At 38.3% G+C, this 19,211-nt stretch overlaps 1 pseudogene; it reads left to right on the forward strand.

Annotated features, from left to right (window-relative positions):
* Positions 1–18,622, forward strand: part of LOC112468808 — a 25,955-nt pseudogene extending 7,333 nt beyond the window's left edge.
* Positions 18,623–19,211: the final 589 nt, after the last annotated feature.

Genomic DNA, 19,211 nt, shown 5'->3' on the forward strand with positions numbered 1-19,211 from the left:
CACATGTTATGTTGTACCTTGCCCTTTAGCTAAGGCTTGGGCATAAAATAAATTTATCTCTCTCTCTCTCTCTCTCTCTCTCTCTCTCTCTCTCTCTCTCTCTCTCTCTCTCCTCGTCATACGTATTGCACTGCCATAGTATGTACATGCGCAATACTCTCACATTCGCGTGCGAACGCGAGGGGGGTTTTTGAAGATCCCTCGGGTGAGGGAAAATTACGGTACCTTATGCCCGATAGGGTAAACTGACACAAACTGAATTAAGCCCAAATAAACAACTCAAAATTAATACACACAAAACACAACTATATAATTTTGCCGATTTTTTTTTAATTTAAAAACTATATATAGTGTTCCATTCTCTTCTCATAATAAGACTGTGCATATCGTCGCGACGCGACGTACCTCTCCGCTCTGAGGTCCTCGTCCATATTCACTCTCCAATCATTGTATCTACTACATCGTCGTATAATGTGGTTCAAATTCTCACGCTCATGGCTACATTCCCACCTCTTTTTATCCACATAGCCCTTTCTCTTTAAGGAAACACCAAAGTTGTAATGATTGGCTCTCAATCTATTAATAAGTGTCACGAAATATATCTCGCTTTATATAATATATACGCTTTCCTAGCGTACATCATCAGATCCCCGATGGGCACCTCCACGGTTCGTTTTCTCACGCGCAGCCTCCTTGGCAAGGCCATTGGCCATCTCATTCCCCGCGATACTGACATGAGCCGGAATTCAAACAAGCACGACTCGTCTATCGTAGTTCCTCTCCAAACTATAAAAATGAAGTCTAGCCTCCGTAATGTAACGGTTCTTGTGTACATTTAATTTATTTAATTGATTATTGCGAATCGCCTCAAAAGATGATTTACAGTCAGACAGAATCACAATATGTCTATCTCTGTGGTCCCTCTGAAGGATCATTAATTCCAAAGACTTGATAGCGAACGCTTTGGCCGTGAAAGATGAGCATATTTTCGGAAGACTCATCTTATACGCAATTTTCTGATTGCTAATAACAATACTGGCGCCAGTGGCGCAATTCGTCTCATCATATGAACCGTCAGTAAAAATGATCTCCGAAGAAGTTCTTAATTCATATTTAGGAGATAACATCGCAGATGAATGCCTTGTCAGAATACCTGTTATTCGCCTTTCTAAGTTGTCCAATTGAAGTGTCAACCACAGCCTTATATGTGTGTGCACCGAAGGACCCTTGGAAAATCTCAAATTTTCTAGGTTGGCCTATTCTATCTCTGAATGGGAAGTATTTTTTCCAAACAACAGACAATAACGACAATCTGTACATAAGCTGGCGATAACGGGCAAAGTTTTCCCGTTCGTAAAGTCGCTGCAACTTGCCGTACAAACCATTATCGTTGTACGCAATGGCTTTACCAACGAAGTTCCTAGCAAGCATCTTGGCCCGATCTCTAATCAATCTCACCTTGGCCTCCGCGACAATAACATTGTTGGGAGTACTGTTTCTGTACCCTAAAGCCGTACGAATACCCATATATTGGGTTCTTTCCAGCTTAAGCTGGTAAGCACTGTCCTTGGGATAGTACACAAAGTTACCGTAATCAGTTATAGATCTCACTAGACTCTTGTACAGCATAAGGGCCGTGTTAACCTCCATGCCCTTCGAGACCTTACATAAATATTTCAAAATGGAATTTGCTCTATTAACTTTTCCTCTCATTCTTGAATCTGACGATAAAATCTGAGGCCGTTGTCCAACTAGATTCCAAGGAATTTAGCCTCCCTGCTATTATATGTATCGTACAATTCTGGACCTGAATACTCAGAGTTCTATCCCAGCCACCACATTTGGAAAATTCCACAAGAACAGTCTTCTTCGGCTCGATATCAAGACCGATCTTACTCAATTTTTCGGCGATCAAATTAACTGCACGTTGGAGGAGAAGCCGATTACGCTGTTGATTAGGGCCAGACACATAAAGACCAATGTCATTAGCAAATTCCATAGCTCTATACCCTCTGGTAAATCAGAACAACGACCTTCAGTGTACAGAGAATACAATGCTGGACTCAGAACGGCACCCTGCGGGAGCCTTTTATAAAGAAGACGATTAACAAATTCTTGTGAATTGATGATGAATCGTACCGTTCTCAGGTAAAGCCATTTACTAATAAATTTGATTATACCTGAAGGGCATTTAAGTGCCTTCAATTTATCCACCATGATGCAATAATCCACGTTGTCGTACGCTTACGAAACGTCCAAGAAAGCCGCCAAAGTGTATTCCCCCACGCACATAGATGATCGAATGCCCGAAGTAATTTTAGCCAGGTTATCGACGCATGATTTATCTTTCCTGAAGCTATTTTGTATCTTGCTGAATTTGATAGAGAAATTGGCCGAACCTTCTCTCGACCGACCTTGTCGATGAAGACCACTTGATACTTTACCCAGTCAGCCGGCAAAATATCTGTAGACCAGACAATGTCAAACAGCTCGAGTAAACAAATGCAACCAGCCTCTGGGAGCTCCCTAATCATTCTGTACTCCATACCATCTAGCCCGGGGGCAGAATTTCTTCTAATCATGTCGATGGCTCTATCCAGTTCAGATCGTTGCATAGTGGGCCAGGGACCCGGAAACAGTAGCCAAAATTAATAAAGTGAACTAATCTTTTTTAAACATGTATCCTATAGGTTTTTGGGGTCGCTGATTCCGAATCTGATGTCAAAAAGTGTAAATTCAAAATGGCGGACCCAATATGGTGACTAAAACTATTGTTTTTGATCAAATATGCATGACAGTCGGTACTAAAGGGTTTTTGGGGTCGCTGATTCCGAATCTGATGTTAAGAAGTGTAAATTCAAAATGGCGGATTCAATATGGCGACTAAAATTATTTTTTTTGATCGAATATGGATGACAGTCGGTACTAAAGGGTTTTTGGGATCGCTGATAACACAGCCCCACAAAAAAATGAAATTTTTGTCCGGCGGACCGGACTAGTCAATTCTTACGTATTTTGGGTCGCTGAATCCGAATCCGAGGTCAGAATTCAAAAGTTGGTTCCTTTTTTTTCTAATCTCAAAAAACATACTTTTTTAGTACATTTTGAGCCGTAATGAAAAAGCGCGAGCTAGCTTCGGAATTCTGACCGTGGATTCGGATTCAAAAGCTTGAATTACTTAACAATTGACTAGATTTTTTAATAAAAAAAATGGCAGATCCAATATGGCGGACCCAATATGGCAGATGTTTCTTCAAATTGATCCGATTCGCTTGAAACTTGGTACTCGGGGGTTTTTGTGGCTGAGTACGAATCTGATGTCAGTTTTCCAAAATTCAAAATGGCAGATTTAGTATACCCGATGAGTTTTTGAAAATTGACCAGATTTACCTAAAATTTGTTACTCGAGGGTTTTCGGGGTCGCTGAATACGAATCTGACGTCAGATCATAACATAATCACACTGAAAATGCAGTTTTTTCCACATGACTCTGAGAAAGTACAAATCTTATATATATATTTGACGTCCAAGACCACAATAGAGTCAAAGTATATCCATGACTTGATCCTTCTGCAACCACGGTACCTCCACATGGTGACGGTGGGCAACGGATTTATTCCGGCGAAATTCCTGGGTTAGATACTTGACGCCGTCATGGCAGAGGGTAACAACCTTTTAACGATGCAGGGTCTCGGAAACTTAGTATCGGCGACTGGTCAGGATGGCTTTCGGGAGAGCAGATCGACTGTGGATGCGATCTTATGCATTCGGGCCTTCCTGGAGGCCGCGATGGAGACCGACAGGGTGGTGTTGGCCGTTAGCTTTAATGTAGCGTGATCGAATCTCTCCTTGGTCTTCCAACCTGAGAGTAAACGTCGAAGATGCGATCGATTCGGAGCATTTGCATATCGGCATATCCTGACAGACTACCAAACATTCGTATGAATTTTATTTTATTGATTTGACTGCGCTTTTCTATTAATTGACTCATTTTATCGCGATTGACTGTAATTTATCGTCTAAAATTTTCATGTATTATTTTCATTTTTACGCTCTGAAGATGACACAAAAAAAGTGTCGAAACGTCCAAATTTGTATTAACTAATATATATATTTTATTATTGACTTATTTTGATTGCGCATTAATTACCGCGCGTGGCTTTGATTGCCTCTCTTACTTCCTTTTATTTTATTTAAAAATTGAAACAACAATGTGTAATAATAACATTAATGACATACCGATATGAATCTGGGGTGGCCATTTTCCATATAGCGATAAATAATTGTTTTTCAGGTGATATTGTTTTACGTCCTGATTTTGATCTTAGTAATTTAGGTTTTAAAATTTGTAGAATAAAATTAAATGTTGCTTGCTTTATTCTAAAAAAGAGTTTATTTTATAAATTAAATATTTTTCCTCATCGAATAATAATTCTAATAATGTTATTATTTGCGCAAATATAACACACAATAACCTATCGTCTGCCATTTTGACGTGCTCATAGTCGCTTACATTGCCAAAACGAACGATATTTCTTACTATTGTGTAAGCGCTCAGATACCAAATCGAACGATTGAAAACAGCGCTTATAAGCGTGAGCGCTTACAGCGCGTGAGCGTCCAAACCGAACGCACCCTTGGTTCCTTCTTCTGTGCGCGGTAGTGGGGGCCGTTACGTATCGACTACGCCGGTGCTCGGCCGTGGGGCGCGGAGTGCTCTCGCGGCAATTTACCGCACCGCTCAATGTCTTGTATCGACGAAGTTCGTGACTCTTGTATCGGCGCCTTTCGAGGCCTACAACCTTGGTGATTTACGCTGTCCGCGGCTTATACGACGAGTGGTTCGTCCTGGCCTCTATTTTGAGCAGGCCTGCTTGATGGCTAAATTATAAGAAGAAGAAGCCATCTATAATACCCAGGCAAAAGCAACCGTACGTACGGTGACGACGACATTTCTTAATTGTAAAATTTCGGACTTTGCATCGTAATATCTCCGCTCGTAGGGCACGTAGCGGAAAAATAAAAACACTCTTATTATATAATTCAAACCCAAGCTATCGATCAAGTCTACTTAGAACTTGATCCGTTTACTCGTTATTGAGATCTTAAAATCTCGAGTACTCGCAACTCGTGCGTTCTACCGTGTCTCTTGATATTAAGTATTATTCTGATTTACACAATATTTTGGGATTTTTTTACAGTTTCGCAAATATAGAACTCATGACGTTACCAAAAGAAAATCCTGTAGTAAGAACTTTATTATGAAAAAATTATGTGCTATATACAATTTTAATGATTAAAGCGGATTTAATCCGATTTACATAGCTATACTTTCATTACTCGATTGAAATGGATTAAGCGCAGATACGATTGAAACCGATTGAGTCAGATTCAGATGGACCCGGAAATATTGCATTAAATCCGATTCCGGTGTTGTATTAAAATTTCACGATTGATGCGGATTCAATACGATTCATGTAGCCACTTTATTTACCCGATTAAAATGGATTGGCATTAATACGATTGAAACTGATTGAGTCGGATTCAAATAAATCCGGAAATATCGCATTAAATCCGATTCCGGTATTGTATTAAAATTTCACGATATATGCGGATTCAATACGATTCATGCGGTAACTTTATTTATACTTGATTAAAATGGATTGGCATTATTACGATTGAAACCGATTGAGTCGGTTTTAGATCAATCCGTAAATGCCGAATTAAAAACGATTGATTTGTTATTAAAACCGATTTACTTCCAATCGAGCATCTAATTAACCGGATTGAAAACGCATTCATTCCGATTCAATTTCACCAAATTTAATGCGAAACCAATCGGATTCAATCGGTCATTTTTAGCAGGGTTGATTCCTGTCAACTTTAACGTTTAATATCTCGCGTCGCGGGGCAGAGCGACGCTTTTTTCTGCCAGATTCGGTCGTTTTGAGCAAAAACGCGTCGATTGAGCCTAATTTCATCGAAATCGGAGAGGATCTTCTTCTTTTTCTTTGGTATGGTCCGAGTCTACTTGTAGGAATTCGTACGGTCGGAATTCTACTATTGACCAAGATGGCCGTTAAGGTCCGCGTGTTCAAATGTTCAAATGATGACTCGGGAGTTTGGGACAATCATATATTTACAAAGACGTAATACAATGTATGTACAATGTTAGGTAATATTTATACAAGCGGGTAAAGAACCCGGTAAAGAGTTCGGTGATCGCGTAACAAAGTTATATGCGAAATACCGTAGGAACTGTATGTAACATCGTTTCGTGCTTGTATAAACGAATGTCTGTTACGCTTGAATAGCGAAACACGAGTTCCGTTCCACTGTCGAGACACAAGTGTTTGAACCGTTAAGGTGCGATTTCATTGACGCTAGAAACCAGCGGCAGCGTCAAGAAAATGTAGTGGGGGAAAAAGTTCAGACCGTCTCAACTTTTTAACGTACCGCAAAATTCAACGGAACTTCTACCCCCCACTACATTTTCTTGACGCTGCCGCTGGTTTCTAGCGTCAATGAAATCGCACCTTTATGGGATGCGCACGATTGCGATTATGGCGCAGGCGTGGAAAGTCTTAAGGCGACTCTCCACCGTTTCGTATTTCAGCCAATGAGGTGTGAGTCGCTATACACTCGATGAGGCCTATGTCATCTCTCAGCGCATACGCGCGTTCTTTAGTTTCCGTATTGTCCGTAAGGGTCATAGGAGGGAAATTTAAATGGTAAGCTAACAGGATTTGAAGAAGGATAAAAGCAGACGACATAATACCACAAGGGGATTAACGAGCAGTGGAAAAATATCAAGAGGACTCAAAAGAAAGTTTGCTCTGAGAATTAAGAATGCAGTGGAAAGTGATATGATTTGCATCTTGGCGGGGATCACCACAAGGGCAGCTGTGTGAGCTGATGATATTTTTACGAGCTAAATTGTGATTTAAATTGTAATGATCGCTTCTTAGTCGATTAATCATTACAATTTCTTTTTTCCTTAAAAAAGTAGAGTAAAACCAAGGTTTATTATCTGCTGTAGATTTATATATGGAAAACTAAAAGTTACCTCTCTCGCGTGAGGATTATTTATGAAAACGTTTGTTCAGTTTCCGCTTTACTATAATACACATGTCAGGATAGGGTATTTTAAAATGGTGTTTAAAACCGTGAAAAACGACCGATTTAGCCGCCTTATCCACAGTTTTATTCTTCTTAACTCCCTTATGGGAAGGAATCCAAATAATCACAATCTCAATGCCTAAGGAAGTAGCTTCTGCAAGCTTATGTTTAATTAAGGAAATAATACTATATAATCGGGATGTGGAATTCTCCAAGAAGAAACAGTTTCTAGCACGCTTTTAGAGTCCGATAAGATTGTCGCTTTTGTCACGTTCTGTCTGTTGTTTGTCCGTTTTTTGGTCAATGCATTTAAGTAATTTATCAGAGATTTGGACAAGTTGTGTGATAATTATTATTATTATTTGGGAGCGAAAAGATATCGAACTTTATAAGTTTCGTAACGAGGATCAATTCTATTTATTTGATTATAATTAGGATAATCAATTATGAAATCAACAGAAATAAATTTAAATGGAGATGCGTTTTCTAATTGTTGCAATTTCTAGAGGAGGGAGAAAGGATTTTGATTAGAAGTAATAGCTTGTTTGATCTGGAACCTAATTCTTTTAATTTGAACTCGTCTACCTTCCTTTTTCATCATTCAGCCGCGTTCTCAAAAATGAATTTGATTGATTGCCACACTCTTTGTCAGCGCCCAGAGCCAATCCGCTACACTCTTCATCAGCGTAGAGGCCAAATTCATTTTCGGGAATTATTAACGATTATTGCAATTCCCGAGAATCAACTCCGTAATTGCCACGCCTTTTGGCAGCGAAAGTACCAGTTCGTTACATCACTCTTCGTCAGCGAAAAGGACAGATCGCTACACTCTTAATTTGTTAGCGAGTAGTATCTCAGGAGTGAATTTGTTAATTAAAGATTCAACAAATACGAGATGAGATTTCCGATTTCAAGCTTATTCTTTTCTCAAACTTATCTTACCTTCATTCTTTAAGTCTTAGTACAAAACTAAGTTATGCGTGAAACGCGGTCTTAAAATATAAGAGTACAGGGATTAAGTCCCAGAATCGAGCGCGAATGTTCGGTCTTAAACGTACAGTCGAATTTTAGAAATTAGAAGTGACTGTCTGGAGTCAAATAAGAGTTAGAGACAAAGTTAAAAATCGATGTTTCTGGAGTCGAAATTGAAGTGTCGTTAGAATCAAAGTTAAAAACGATGTGTGTCGCTCCGCGGCGTTTTCCGTCCTATTTATATCCGAAATGGCCAGAACCCCCCGCGCGAGATTCTCACCACTTCCTACGCGTCTTAAGGGGGGAAGGTTTTCTAGAAATTTCTAGAAGCGTAGTTTTAGGCCCCATCTGGGCCTCAGCCTGTCAACAGCCGTTTGATAACCGAAAGATAAACAAAACATTTATACTTGGAACTCTGAGCTAGCGTGCGTCGTCTAAAACGTTCAAAAATTCTAATGTGCGTCGTTTGAAATTTTAGGGTAAAATTTCCATACGTAACACTTTACTATATTGACGGTTGACGATAATTATGAGGGCCTGGTAAATGGCCCAGGGTTCGGCCGAGAATACAGAGACGTCACAAGAGAGCTTATGCTTAATAATTATGTTCAAAGTAGGAGAGTAAACGTTGAATCCAACCGGATTATCTGAGTTGGATTTCGAACTGTCTGTGTAAAAAGAGGTAGCCTGCATTAAATAAGGCTCTGCGAAGTCATTGAAAAAAGAAGTGACCCAGATAGCCAAGCATATCTGAATGAAACAATCGGGTGTTTGCAAAACACGAAAAGAATTCGAGCGCAATATCTGAACAGCCGGCTAAAACCTTCTGAAGGTCACTTGACACCTTATATCAAGGTCAAGGTCATTCTCCTAAGTGTACCTTCAAGGTTATACATGAAGTTGCCCTCTTTCTGTATAATTACCACAATCTTTTTCTTTAAAAATCATTTTTTTGTCAAAAGACTTATAGCAGAACGATCTACTGCATATTTATTAGTGTAACTATTATATGTATACATATACTATATATTACTATTAATATAACTGCTATGTTTTGTCTTAGATTCCGGCAAAGCGAGGTATGGAAGTAGTTAAGATTGGTGGACCTGTTTATCGAATTGGTGTAGGTGGTGGTTCAGCGAGTTCTATGGAAGTGCAAGGTGACAATAGCATGGAACTGGACTTCGGCGCTGTGCAACGCGGCGATCCCGAAATGGAGCAAAAATTGAATCGCGTTGTGCGCGCGTGTGCAGAGATGGGTGATGATAATCCGATTCTTAGCATTCATGATCAAGGTGCTGGTGGCAACGGAAATGTCTTGAAGGAGTTAGTTGAGCCTGCCGGTGCTGTTATCTTCACGAGAAATTTTGACCTTGGTGATCCCAGTATCAGCACGTTGGAGCTTTGGGGTGCGGAGTACCAAGAGAGCGACGCAATTTTATGTAAGCCGGAGGACAGCGATTTGTTGAAGAAAATCGCTGCGCGTGAAAAGTGTCCAATCAATTTTGTCGGCACTGTTACGGGAAATGGAAAAATTATTGTTTCTGAGGAAGAGAATTGCGATATTTCAAAATATCTAAATAACGAAGACAAAAACCTAGATAGCAGTAAGCATCCAGTAAACCTAGAGTTGGAGGTCATTCTTGGAAAAATGCCTTGCAAGGTTTTTAATTTACGTGAGATGCCGTTGCAGAGATTTCCAATGAAACTGCCTAATGGATTAACTGTGCTTAGCGCGTTGGATAGAGTTTTACGGCTTCCTTCAATAGCTAGCAAGCGGTATGTTTTATGTTATTATATATATATATATTTTTATTATATTATTATATTATTTTTTATTAATAGCGAAAAAGATGCAAGTGTTGCTTTTCGATTTTCATAAGTTTTACATATATTATAGGACAATTCGTAATAAAATATCCACATTTTTTTATAAGTGTTTTTTTGCACGTTACAAAAATGAAATACTTTGTTATAAAAGATCGAATTTTACATTTTTAAGCAAACATGGTCAATAGGAAATAATATTTAAAATAAATGTTCAATGGTTTTTAATTTTTAAAATAATTTAGTTCTTTTATAAATACATTTTTTAAGTGTCTCTTATTTTTCTTAATTTTTGAAAATTCTAAATTTTGTTTATAGGAAATACTTAAAAAGCATTTAATCTTATACATATTTATTAACCCCTTGACTGTTAGGTGAAAAAAATGCTTGTGGGTAAAAAATGTTTTTGACAAAAGAGTTAATAAAATTATGAAAAAGGTGCTTTCTGAGGATTTTTTAATTCGCTAAATCTGAATCTGAGGTCAAAATTTTAAAATTTAAAATGGCGGAAAAGTTTATAAAAATTAATCAAGGAGTGAACACGCTCATGTACAAAAATAGAAATGAAAAGGGGTTAATGAACAATAGATGTTAAATAATTACTTTATTAATTTGCATATATATACTATAAATTGGTACGTTTCGACTTCACCAAGTCTTCTTCAGTCATACAGATTAAACATTTAATACTTTAACGTAACATAGAGAACAGATTGAAATGAGTCAAGCGTTTAAACAGAGTAAACAGAGAAAATGAGATGAAAGTCACAAATCCAATAACATGATCAAGAAACCACATTACAGTTGAAAGCATGACGATACATAACTAGATAGTCGTTGGATCTATATAATGTCCGAGTGTAAGACCAAGATAAAACGTAGTCCGCGGTTAGAATATTTATATAATTAATTCCTCGGTCGGAAGCGAGAACAAATCGGGTCAAATAGTAAGAATTAAAGTCGTCAAAAATGTTATTGATTTCGGAGATGTTAGATAGTCAAAATATGTAAAGAAAGTTCTAAAAAAAAATCGTATAAACAATTAGAAATTGTTAAAGAAACAGTGTAATTTGGAAGTCTGTTATTACTTATTATATATTTGACAAGAAAAGTTGAATGTGATAGTTTTCAATGTGCATCGTAGCGCATTGTGGTTTGCGGCATTCTTTTTCTCAGCGAAAGATCTATCAAATACACCTATCAAATTGAGGGGCCCCGGAAATAACATTCTTGCCAATAATTTTTTGTTTGCTCGATTTATTGGCCCTTTTCTTTTATTATTTGTACACATACGACAATTCCTTTATTTTAATAAAGTATATACATCTTTATGCGTGAGATTAATTGAAATAAATTAGATTTTATAGTTAACCAATTTGTCAAGTATGCTGAAATATGAGTCGTCAAGCAATTCTGTGTCTGTTAGAATTTATCCCGTTTTTTTTGTTTAAAATCAATGAACGCAAAAAAAATATTAAAACGGACCCATTTAAGCATTCTGTAATCTCTGAACATTACTAAAGGACCCCTTTTCTGCACAACTCTTATGAAAATTGGATTTTGGTGAAATTGGCTGAAGCTCCGGAAATAGATAGTTTATGTGATGCTGATCGAAAATTATAATAGGCAAGATTCACAATAATCGACCGTTTAAGCACTATCAGCGTTCAAAAGTCAAAACAAGGTTATTTCAGTACTATTGTAAGACAGTGAATTACAAATGTATTATTCTGCAGAATCACGTAATTTATTTTTTTTTGTTAATACAAAAATATGTGTTTATGTGAAAAACATGTACATGCATGTACATATATGAAGCCCGGCTGGCGCACAGAAAAAAAAGTATCAAATCAACACTGATATACTTTTATATACGTAAGAATATATAATTTTCTTATAAGAATTTCAACTTTTTATTTCAACTTTTTTTTCTTAATTGAACCATACATAAAATCTTGTTTAACTACATAAATAACTTTATTCAAGCAAGTTTTCTTTGTTTAACGCAATATAATCTCATTTCAAGATTATATATTCTTGCGTATATACAAGTATATCAATGTTGATTTGACACTTCTTTTTTTTTGTGCGGCCGAGGTATGACAGCGTGGTTAAAATTCCGCGGTTATAATTCATATATGTGTGTATACTGTGACGACAACGACGATGTCCTCACGGTCTCGCCGGCCGTGAAGGAGCGCGCTGTCGCTTTATTCACTAAAGATCTTACGAAAAATCAATCACGACAAGACTCTCAGAAACCCAGATGGTAGCTCGACTAAATAATTCCTCAAAATATTGGGCGCCAGGTGCGATTCCTCGCACCACGATCCACAAGATCGCAATTCTCTCAGGTGTGAGTTTCTTCGGATAATCGCGGTCGGAGGAGGAGAGGGAACGTAGCGCAGTTAACACACGCAAATAACAATAATACAAATATAATGTATTTGACAGAAAAGGTTACGTCAGAATAAATCAGCAAGTTGTTTCAGACGGAATCGGTGAATTACAATCTTAGAGAGAAGATTACTTCAGAATAAATCGGCAGGTTTTTTTAAAATGAATCGGTGAATTACAAATTTTCTCTTGAATGTTTGGCTGCGGAACGCGGAAACTACGAGATACAATAACGCGGAAATTAGCCTAAGGACGCAACTTATAAGACGCAGTTACACGACCGCAATACACAATACGCGATTACACGAACGCAAGACACAATACCTACGCGCGACGATTTTCCAACGGCCGAATAACCACCCGCGACGTCTCGCGAATGGTCTCAAATAAATAGCTAGACGCGGGCCTCCCGCGAAAAGCCCCAAAGATCTAAAACAGGTGCCTCACGCCCCGGGACGTGATTGCGCGAACATTACTCCCCCGTTCTGCGACAATACGGTCCACCTCGGCGCGAAGGACACCTCGCTACATTACGCATCACGGTTACACAAAACGCTATTACACGAAACACTAAGACACGACAAAAACTACAACGAATCACACGGTGACTGTCGGCTGCGTACGATTTTTCGGGCAGGGCGATCCCATATTACTCTGTTGGCAAGTAATTATTAAATGGAATACTGACGGGCCCTCCGTCAGTATTCCATTTAATAATTACTTGCTTGGTAGTTCTCATCAGCACAAACGCGATGCTACCAAATACTTCGCGACACGGTACGCGATTCTCTAAGCATGCTTCCCGCGGCTCTATGCCGCTCTCGGAAGGGCCCCGGCCGTCAGAACAATCTTACTTGTACCCAGACGTGGGTTACGAGGTGCTCGAGTAGTGGCCTTACAAATTACGCAAGCTCGGCTGCTGGTCCTCTCGGGATGTCGTCCCTCGCCACGCTGACACGACAGTGACGATCCTCTAGCCCGACGGCACATGTGCTAGAGACCTAAAAAGCCCTATGCGAGCCGAGCGCCTCCCGCTTCCGTCGGCGTCGGCGCCCCTCGTGGCTTCCTCGCTCGCCGGCGGCAGGTTTGAAAAGCCTATTCTCGAGTCCGGCTGACCGGGCCGCGACTCTGGTGCCGGTGTACGACGGCCAGGCTGGCCAGGATGGCTCCGTCGACCGGTAGGCAATGCTCCGTGGCGATCTCCCTCCTTCGCGATTCGGCAGGCTTCATCCCGGCGAACATCGGGGCTGATGCGCTCGCCCTGCGAGACGCTCCAACGCCGGCATATGGGCCCAATCGTGACCCGCCCGCCGGCCAACTCCTACGTAGAACGCCTCTCGTAAACTCCCTCGGCGCGACTCAAGTCGTTACAATTTCCTCCTGGTCATCTACTCGATACCTGAAATCCTCGAAAATAATATAATGTACCGAATTCTAACGCTGCCGCCCCGCCTCGCTCCGGCGGAGACGACATCCCGGACGTTCCCCCCGGTCGAGCTATCGTCTGGACAGGGGACGTGACTATGTCACGTCACAATACATACACGCATGTACATATTTTTTTTTTACATAAATACATATTTTTGTATTAATAAAAAGAATAAGTTGTGTGATTCTACAGAATAATACATTGTAAAAGACTCACACAATAGTGCTGAAATAACACTTTATTTTGACTTTTGAACTGATAGCATTTAAACGGTCAATTATTGTGAATCTTGTCTATTAATAACTTTCAATCAGCATCATATAAACTATCTATTTCCGAAGCTTCAACCAATTTCATCAAAATCCACTGTCCTACAATAGTATTAAAATAACACCTTGTGGGGATACGTATGTCGATGTCGATCATGGATAATAGTGATGGAGAGAAGTGTATGGTTGGATGTAACGATGGTATGTGGAGGATGCGTCCCCAAAAATACCATGCGACTCTCTGCGAGTCGCGTTGGTGCCACTCCACTATATGCCCGCCTAACTCTTGTCGTCCGATGAGATTGTCGGTGAGAGTGTCGATCAGGGCAATGAATATTGCTGTCGAATTTGTTTATATATTTACGTCGGCGTGGTCAAGCGCTCGCGAGAAAACGTGTCTAATTACCGTGTTGGCATCTTGGTAGGGGCGCGCGCGGCCACCACAACCTTATTTTGACTTTTGAACATTGATAGCGCCTAAACTGTTTATTATTGTGAATCTTGCATGCCTATTGTGACTTTTGATCAACATCACATAAACTATTTATTTCCAAAGTTTTTGCCCATTTTACCGAAATCTAATTTCCATAAGAGTTGTGTGGGTCTTTTACACTTTTGATTGGCACAACACAGAAATACGTGATTCTGAACCTAACTTTCATAAGACTTATATCGGAAATGCTGCATATCAAGGAACAAAAAAACATAAATTCTAACAAAGACACAGAGTTGCTTTGACGACTCATACTTCTGCATACTTGACGAACTTGGCTAATTATAAAATCTTACAAATTAATTTTTATGCAAATCTAGTGATATTTTAAATGTTTGGCCATCATATCTGTCATTTGAAATTAACCAACTTTAATTTTAAAAACGGAATCAATAGCTTCAAAAACTCTTCAAATATTTTTATGCAATTAAACCATATTTTGAATTTTTTGCTTATCATATTGAATTTACCATTTTAAATTCTTGAAATTTTATTTTGAATTTGAAATCAGCGGTTTCAAAAACTTTTAAATATTATGCAAATTAAACAATTTTTTGCATTTTTAATTTGCAATATTAAATCTGCCATTTTGAATTTCACAATTTTGATTTGAAATTTAAATTCAGTGACCCCAAATACATGAAAAAATAAGGTACTGTTTTAATTGCTCCGTTAAAAGTATATTTTCTTAAATGTGCGGATTTTTTCGTCATAAACAGTCCTGGCCAGTTTTTTCGGATGTGCGGATATTTCCGTCATTGACAATCAGGGGATTAATGTGTAGTAAAATTGTTTTTTAGAATTAAAAAATCTCTTATTCAAATAAAGACATTGACAACATTAAGGAGGTTCTACAGATAATGGATGTATCTGAAAATTGGAAAAAACTTTATGGACGTATAAATTGAGATGCGAGAAAAGTGCTCGAAAAATTTTAGCATCGGTTACCGTGTAAAAATTTGCAAAAATGAATTTTGAAATCACAGTTTTTAACATAAGCTACATATGGCAGAGGGGCTCTTGGAGACAGGAAACGAGATATTAATTATATAAAGACGACCTACCAGAGATTAAAAAAACGGAGCTCTTATTGTAGATCTTAATCTAACCTTTTCAGAAATATCGAGAAAAACAAGGGTTATCGCGTAAAATTTTGTGATATTGGCTATTGAAACAGGCCATATCACAGTTCACGTAGCGTGCTTCGAATAACAAGGGAGATTTGGCAATGTCGCAGCGACTGCACCCGCGCGAAAAGTGTACAGCCAGTACAGCACCACAGTATGACAGCACCTCAAACTTAAGCACCTAACGTTTACGAGCGCTTACGGAGAAGTACTCGCTCTAGAATTATGTGAAATTGTGAAATAACCACGGTCATATGAGCAGAACTGTCAAGTTCGCGACGTTACCACATTTTCTTCCATTATAAGCCGCCAGAGTCAAAGGAGCAGTTACACGATATTTTCAATTATTCCTCGCTTCGACTAATATGGGTATGATATAAGCTCTAACGTCATCAAAATTCACGAAAATATTTTATGAATACTTAGAATCGATGAATTTGAAGATTTTCTCTTCATCTCTCAACTGACTAGGGAGTACCTGTAGAACCTCCTTCCGTATTTATATGATTATTTAGTTTAGACAGTTTTATATAGGACATAGTATGAATAAAATATTTAGAAGTACTATATATTTTTGTTAGTGATATATATTACATTGAAATTTTTAAAAGTATATACTAAAAGTGTATACTAAGACTAAATAAGGAATAAAGATATTACTAAAAAAGTAAATAAGCAATAACGCTATTCATATTGATTTATACTATAATATATTTAATGCTCATTAAAATGGGAGTGGGATGAAACAATTAAATATATTTCTTAAATTACAAAATTTCATGCCTGTATAAGAGAATAAATTCGGGGAATATATAATATATATATAAAAGAATAAAAAGTACATAAATCCTTTTCTAAAAAGGAGATGTGAAGTTTATTGTTGCCGCTTTTCCGCGATGCCGATTGGTTTCCTTGCTGCGCTTACTTCATTTGCAGCTGTCATTGTATATTTTGACAGTTGTGTATAATATGGTTAATAGTGAAATGTTAAAGATAAATAGCGCGCGCGTAGCGCGCGTCTGTAGTGTCTAGTATATAAAAAATTGTATTATACTAATATAGTACTTCCTCCGATTTTCTTTATTCTAAGTTGTTAATAGCAGTTAATATTTGTATTGCGTTTCAATTATTTACATAATTTTGTGAAAGTATTAAAAAATTTCTTATTTTTATAATTTCTAATTTTTCAATTTTTTTAAGAATATGATATGAATAAAATCTAAAAACTTTGTATTGCATTCTTACCAGGTATCTAACGAATAAAGTAGATCGTTGCGTGACTGGCTTAGTGGCTCAGCAGCAATGTGTTGGTCCATTGCATACTCCTCTAGCAGATGTTGCTGTGACAGCCATTTCGCATTTTTCTACGAAGGGCATCGCAACTTCCATTGGCGAACAGCCGATTAAAGGATTAGTGAACGAAGCAGCTGGTGCTCGAATGACAGTAGCCGAAGCTCTTAGCAATTTAGTATTCGCGCGAGTTTCCGCATTACAAGATGTCAAGTGTAGTGGTAATTGGATGTGGCCAGCAAAGCTTCCGGGTGAAGGTGCAGCACTCTACAAGGCTTGTTCAGCGATGTGTTCACTGATGAAGGAATTTGGGATCGCAATCGATGGCGGTAAAGATTCGCTCAGCATGGCCGTACGTACCGATAAGGATATTGTCAAGGCACCCGGTGCTCTCGTCATATCTTGCTACGCACCGTGTCCCGATATTCGTCAGGTAGTCACTCCCGATCTTAAAGCTCCCGCTATAGGACAACAAGGTTGCTTGCTCTTCATTGATTTGTCTTATGGCAAGAGCCGGCTTGGAGGAACTGCCTTGTCTCAGGTCTATTATCAATTAGGCAATGATGTGCCGGACGTCGAAGATGCACAGGCTTTCAAAAATGCCTTTAATGCTACGCAACAACTAATCGCCGATAAGAAGGTCTTCGCTGGTCACGACATTAGTGATGGTGGATTGATTACTTGTCTTCTAGAAATGTGCTTCGCTGGAATCTCAGGAATAAACGTTGATATAATTCATAAACCTGCACCTGTCATTGACGTTTTATTTTCCGAAGAGGTTGGTTGGATATTGGAAATCGATGAAAAATTTCAAAATGAAGCGATAAAAATGTTCCAATGCTACGGAGTTCCAGTGTATTCAATCGGAAAGTCCGTGGGTCTTGGAATGAGCTCGAAGATAGTCGTTAAAGTTCGAAATGAGATTGTATTGAGCACTACAGTGATTGATTCGATGAACATTTGGGAAGAAACTAGTTATCAACTAGAACGCTATCAAACAAACATTATTTGTGCCTTGGAAGAGTTTTCCAGTCTGAGGGAACGAACTATTCCAGCTTATTGTCTGGGTTTTGACCCTGTTAGATCTCATTCAATACTAAAGGATTTGGAGCGTGTCAGAGTAGCCGTCATAAGAGAGGAAGGAATTAATGGAGATAGAGAGATGGCAGCTTCTCTGTTGGAAGCCGGCTTTGATGTCTGGGATGTTACGATGCAAGATCTGCTGAAAAACCGAATTACGTTGGATGTCTTTAGGGGTATTATCTTCCCTGGAGGCTTCAGCTATGCTGATGTTTGTGGTTCTGCCAAGGGATGGGCAGCCAGTTTCCTTTTCCATCTATCTCTACGTGAACAATTATCGCGATTTGTTGCTCGTGAAAATACTTTCAGTTTGGGCGTTTGCAATGGTTGCCAGTTGATGAGTCTATTAGGCTGGGTAGGTGACGAGAACACTAAAGACAGACCAGGAATTTGCTTGGATCATAATCTGTCGGAGAGATTCGAGTGCAGGTGGACCACTGTTCGAATCAAGAACTCGCCCTCGATCATGTTAAAAGGCATGGAGGATAGCGTGCTAGGTGTATGGGTGGCTCATGGAGAAGGGAGATTCACTTTTCGTGAAGAAGTTTTGAAAATTCTTGAACAGAATAACTGCTTACCAATCAGGTATGTTCTCACATTTTAACATATATTTGTAACAAACAAATTATTATATTTGGACTGATATTTTTTTATGAAAGTAACAAAAAAGTGTTCAAATTAGAAACTTGCACATTGCTTCCTCTTCATTACAGATTGCTACCATTGCTCCTATTTTATCTTGCTCACAAAGCTCCTCTTATGAGGAAACTTGTATTTTATTCGATGCATAATTATTAGTATTTATTAGTTTGGCTTTCTCATAGAGGAATTAAAATCAAATCTTTATTTTTTTCTCAACTGCATAATATTTACAAAAGAAATACAATTTAAGCGTTAACCTTCGAGTGGTTATTGTTTATTTAGGTATTAACTCCTAATATGAGTGTATTGTTTGCAGTTTTTAATCAATTTTCAAACTTTTAAGCAATACAAACAATTAAAATTGAAAATAAAATCTTCAAAATAAACAAATAAGTACATTAACTTCGCCAGCAATTTTAACCAAATTGAGAATAAGATGGAATTTTAATCGACGTAACTGGCAATCTCAAGATATACGCGTTTAAGATTTGAAATTTATTATGAACTAATAAATTTTTCAAATTGATTAAAATTCCATCTTATTTTCAATTTTTTCAAAATAAACA

This window comes from Temnothorax curvispinosus, unplaced genomic scaffold, assembly GCF_003070985.1.
Source record: "Temnothorax curvispinosus isolate PA1 unplaced genomic scaffold, ASM307098v1 QBEX01002075.1, whole genome shotgun sequence".
NCBI classification, from domain to species: Eukaryota; Metazoa; Arthropoda; class Insecta; order Hymenoptera; family Formicidae; genus Temnothorax; species Temnothorax curvispinosus.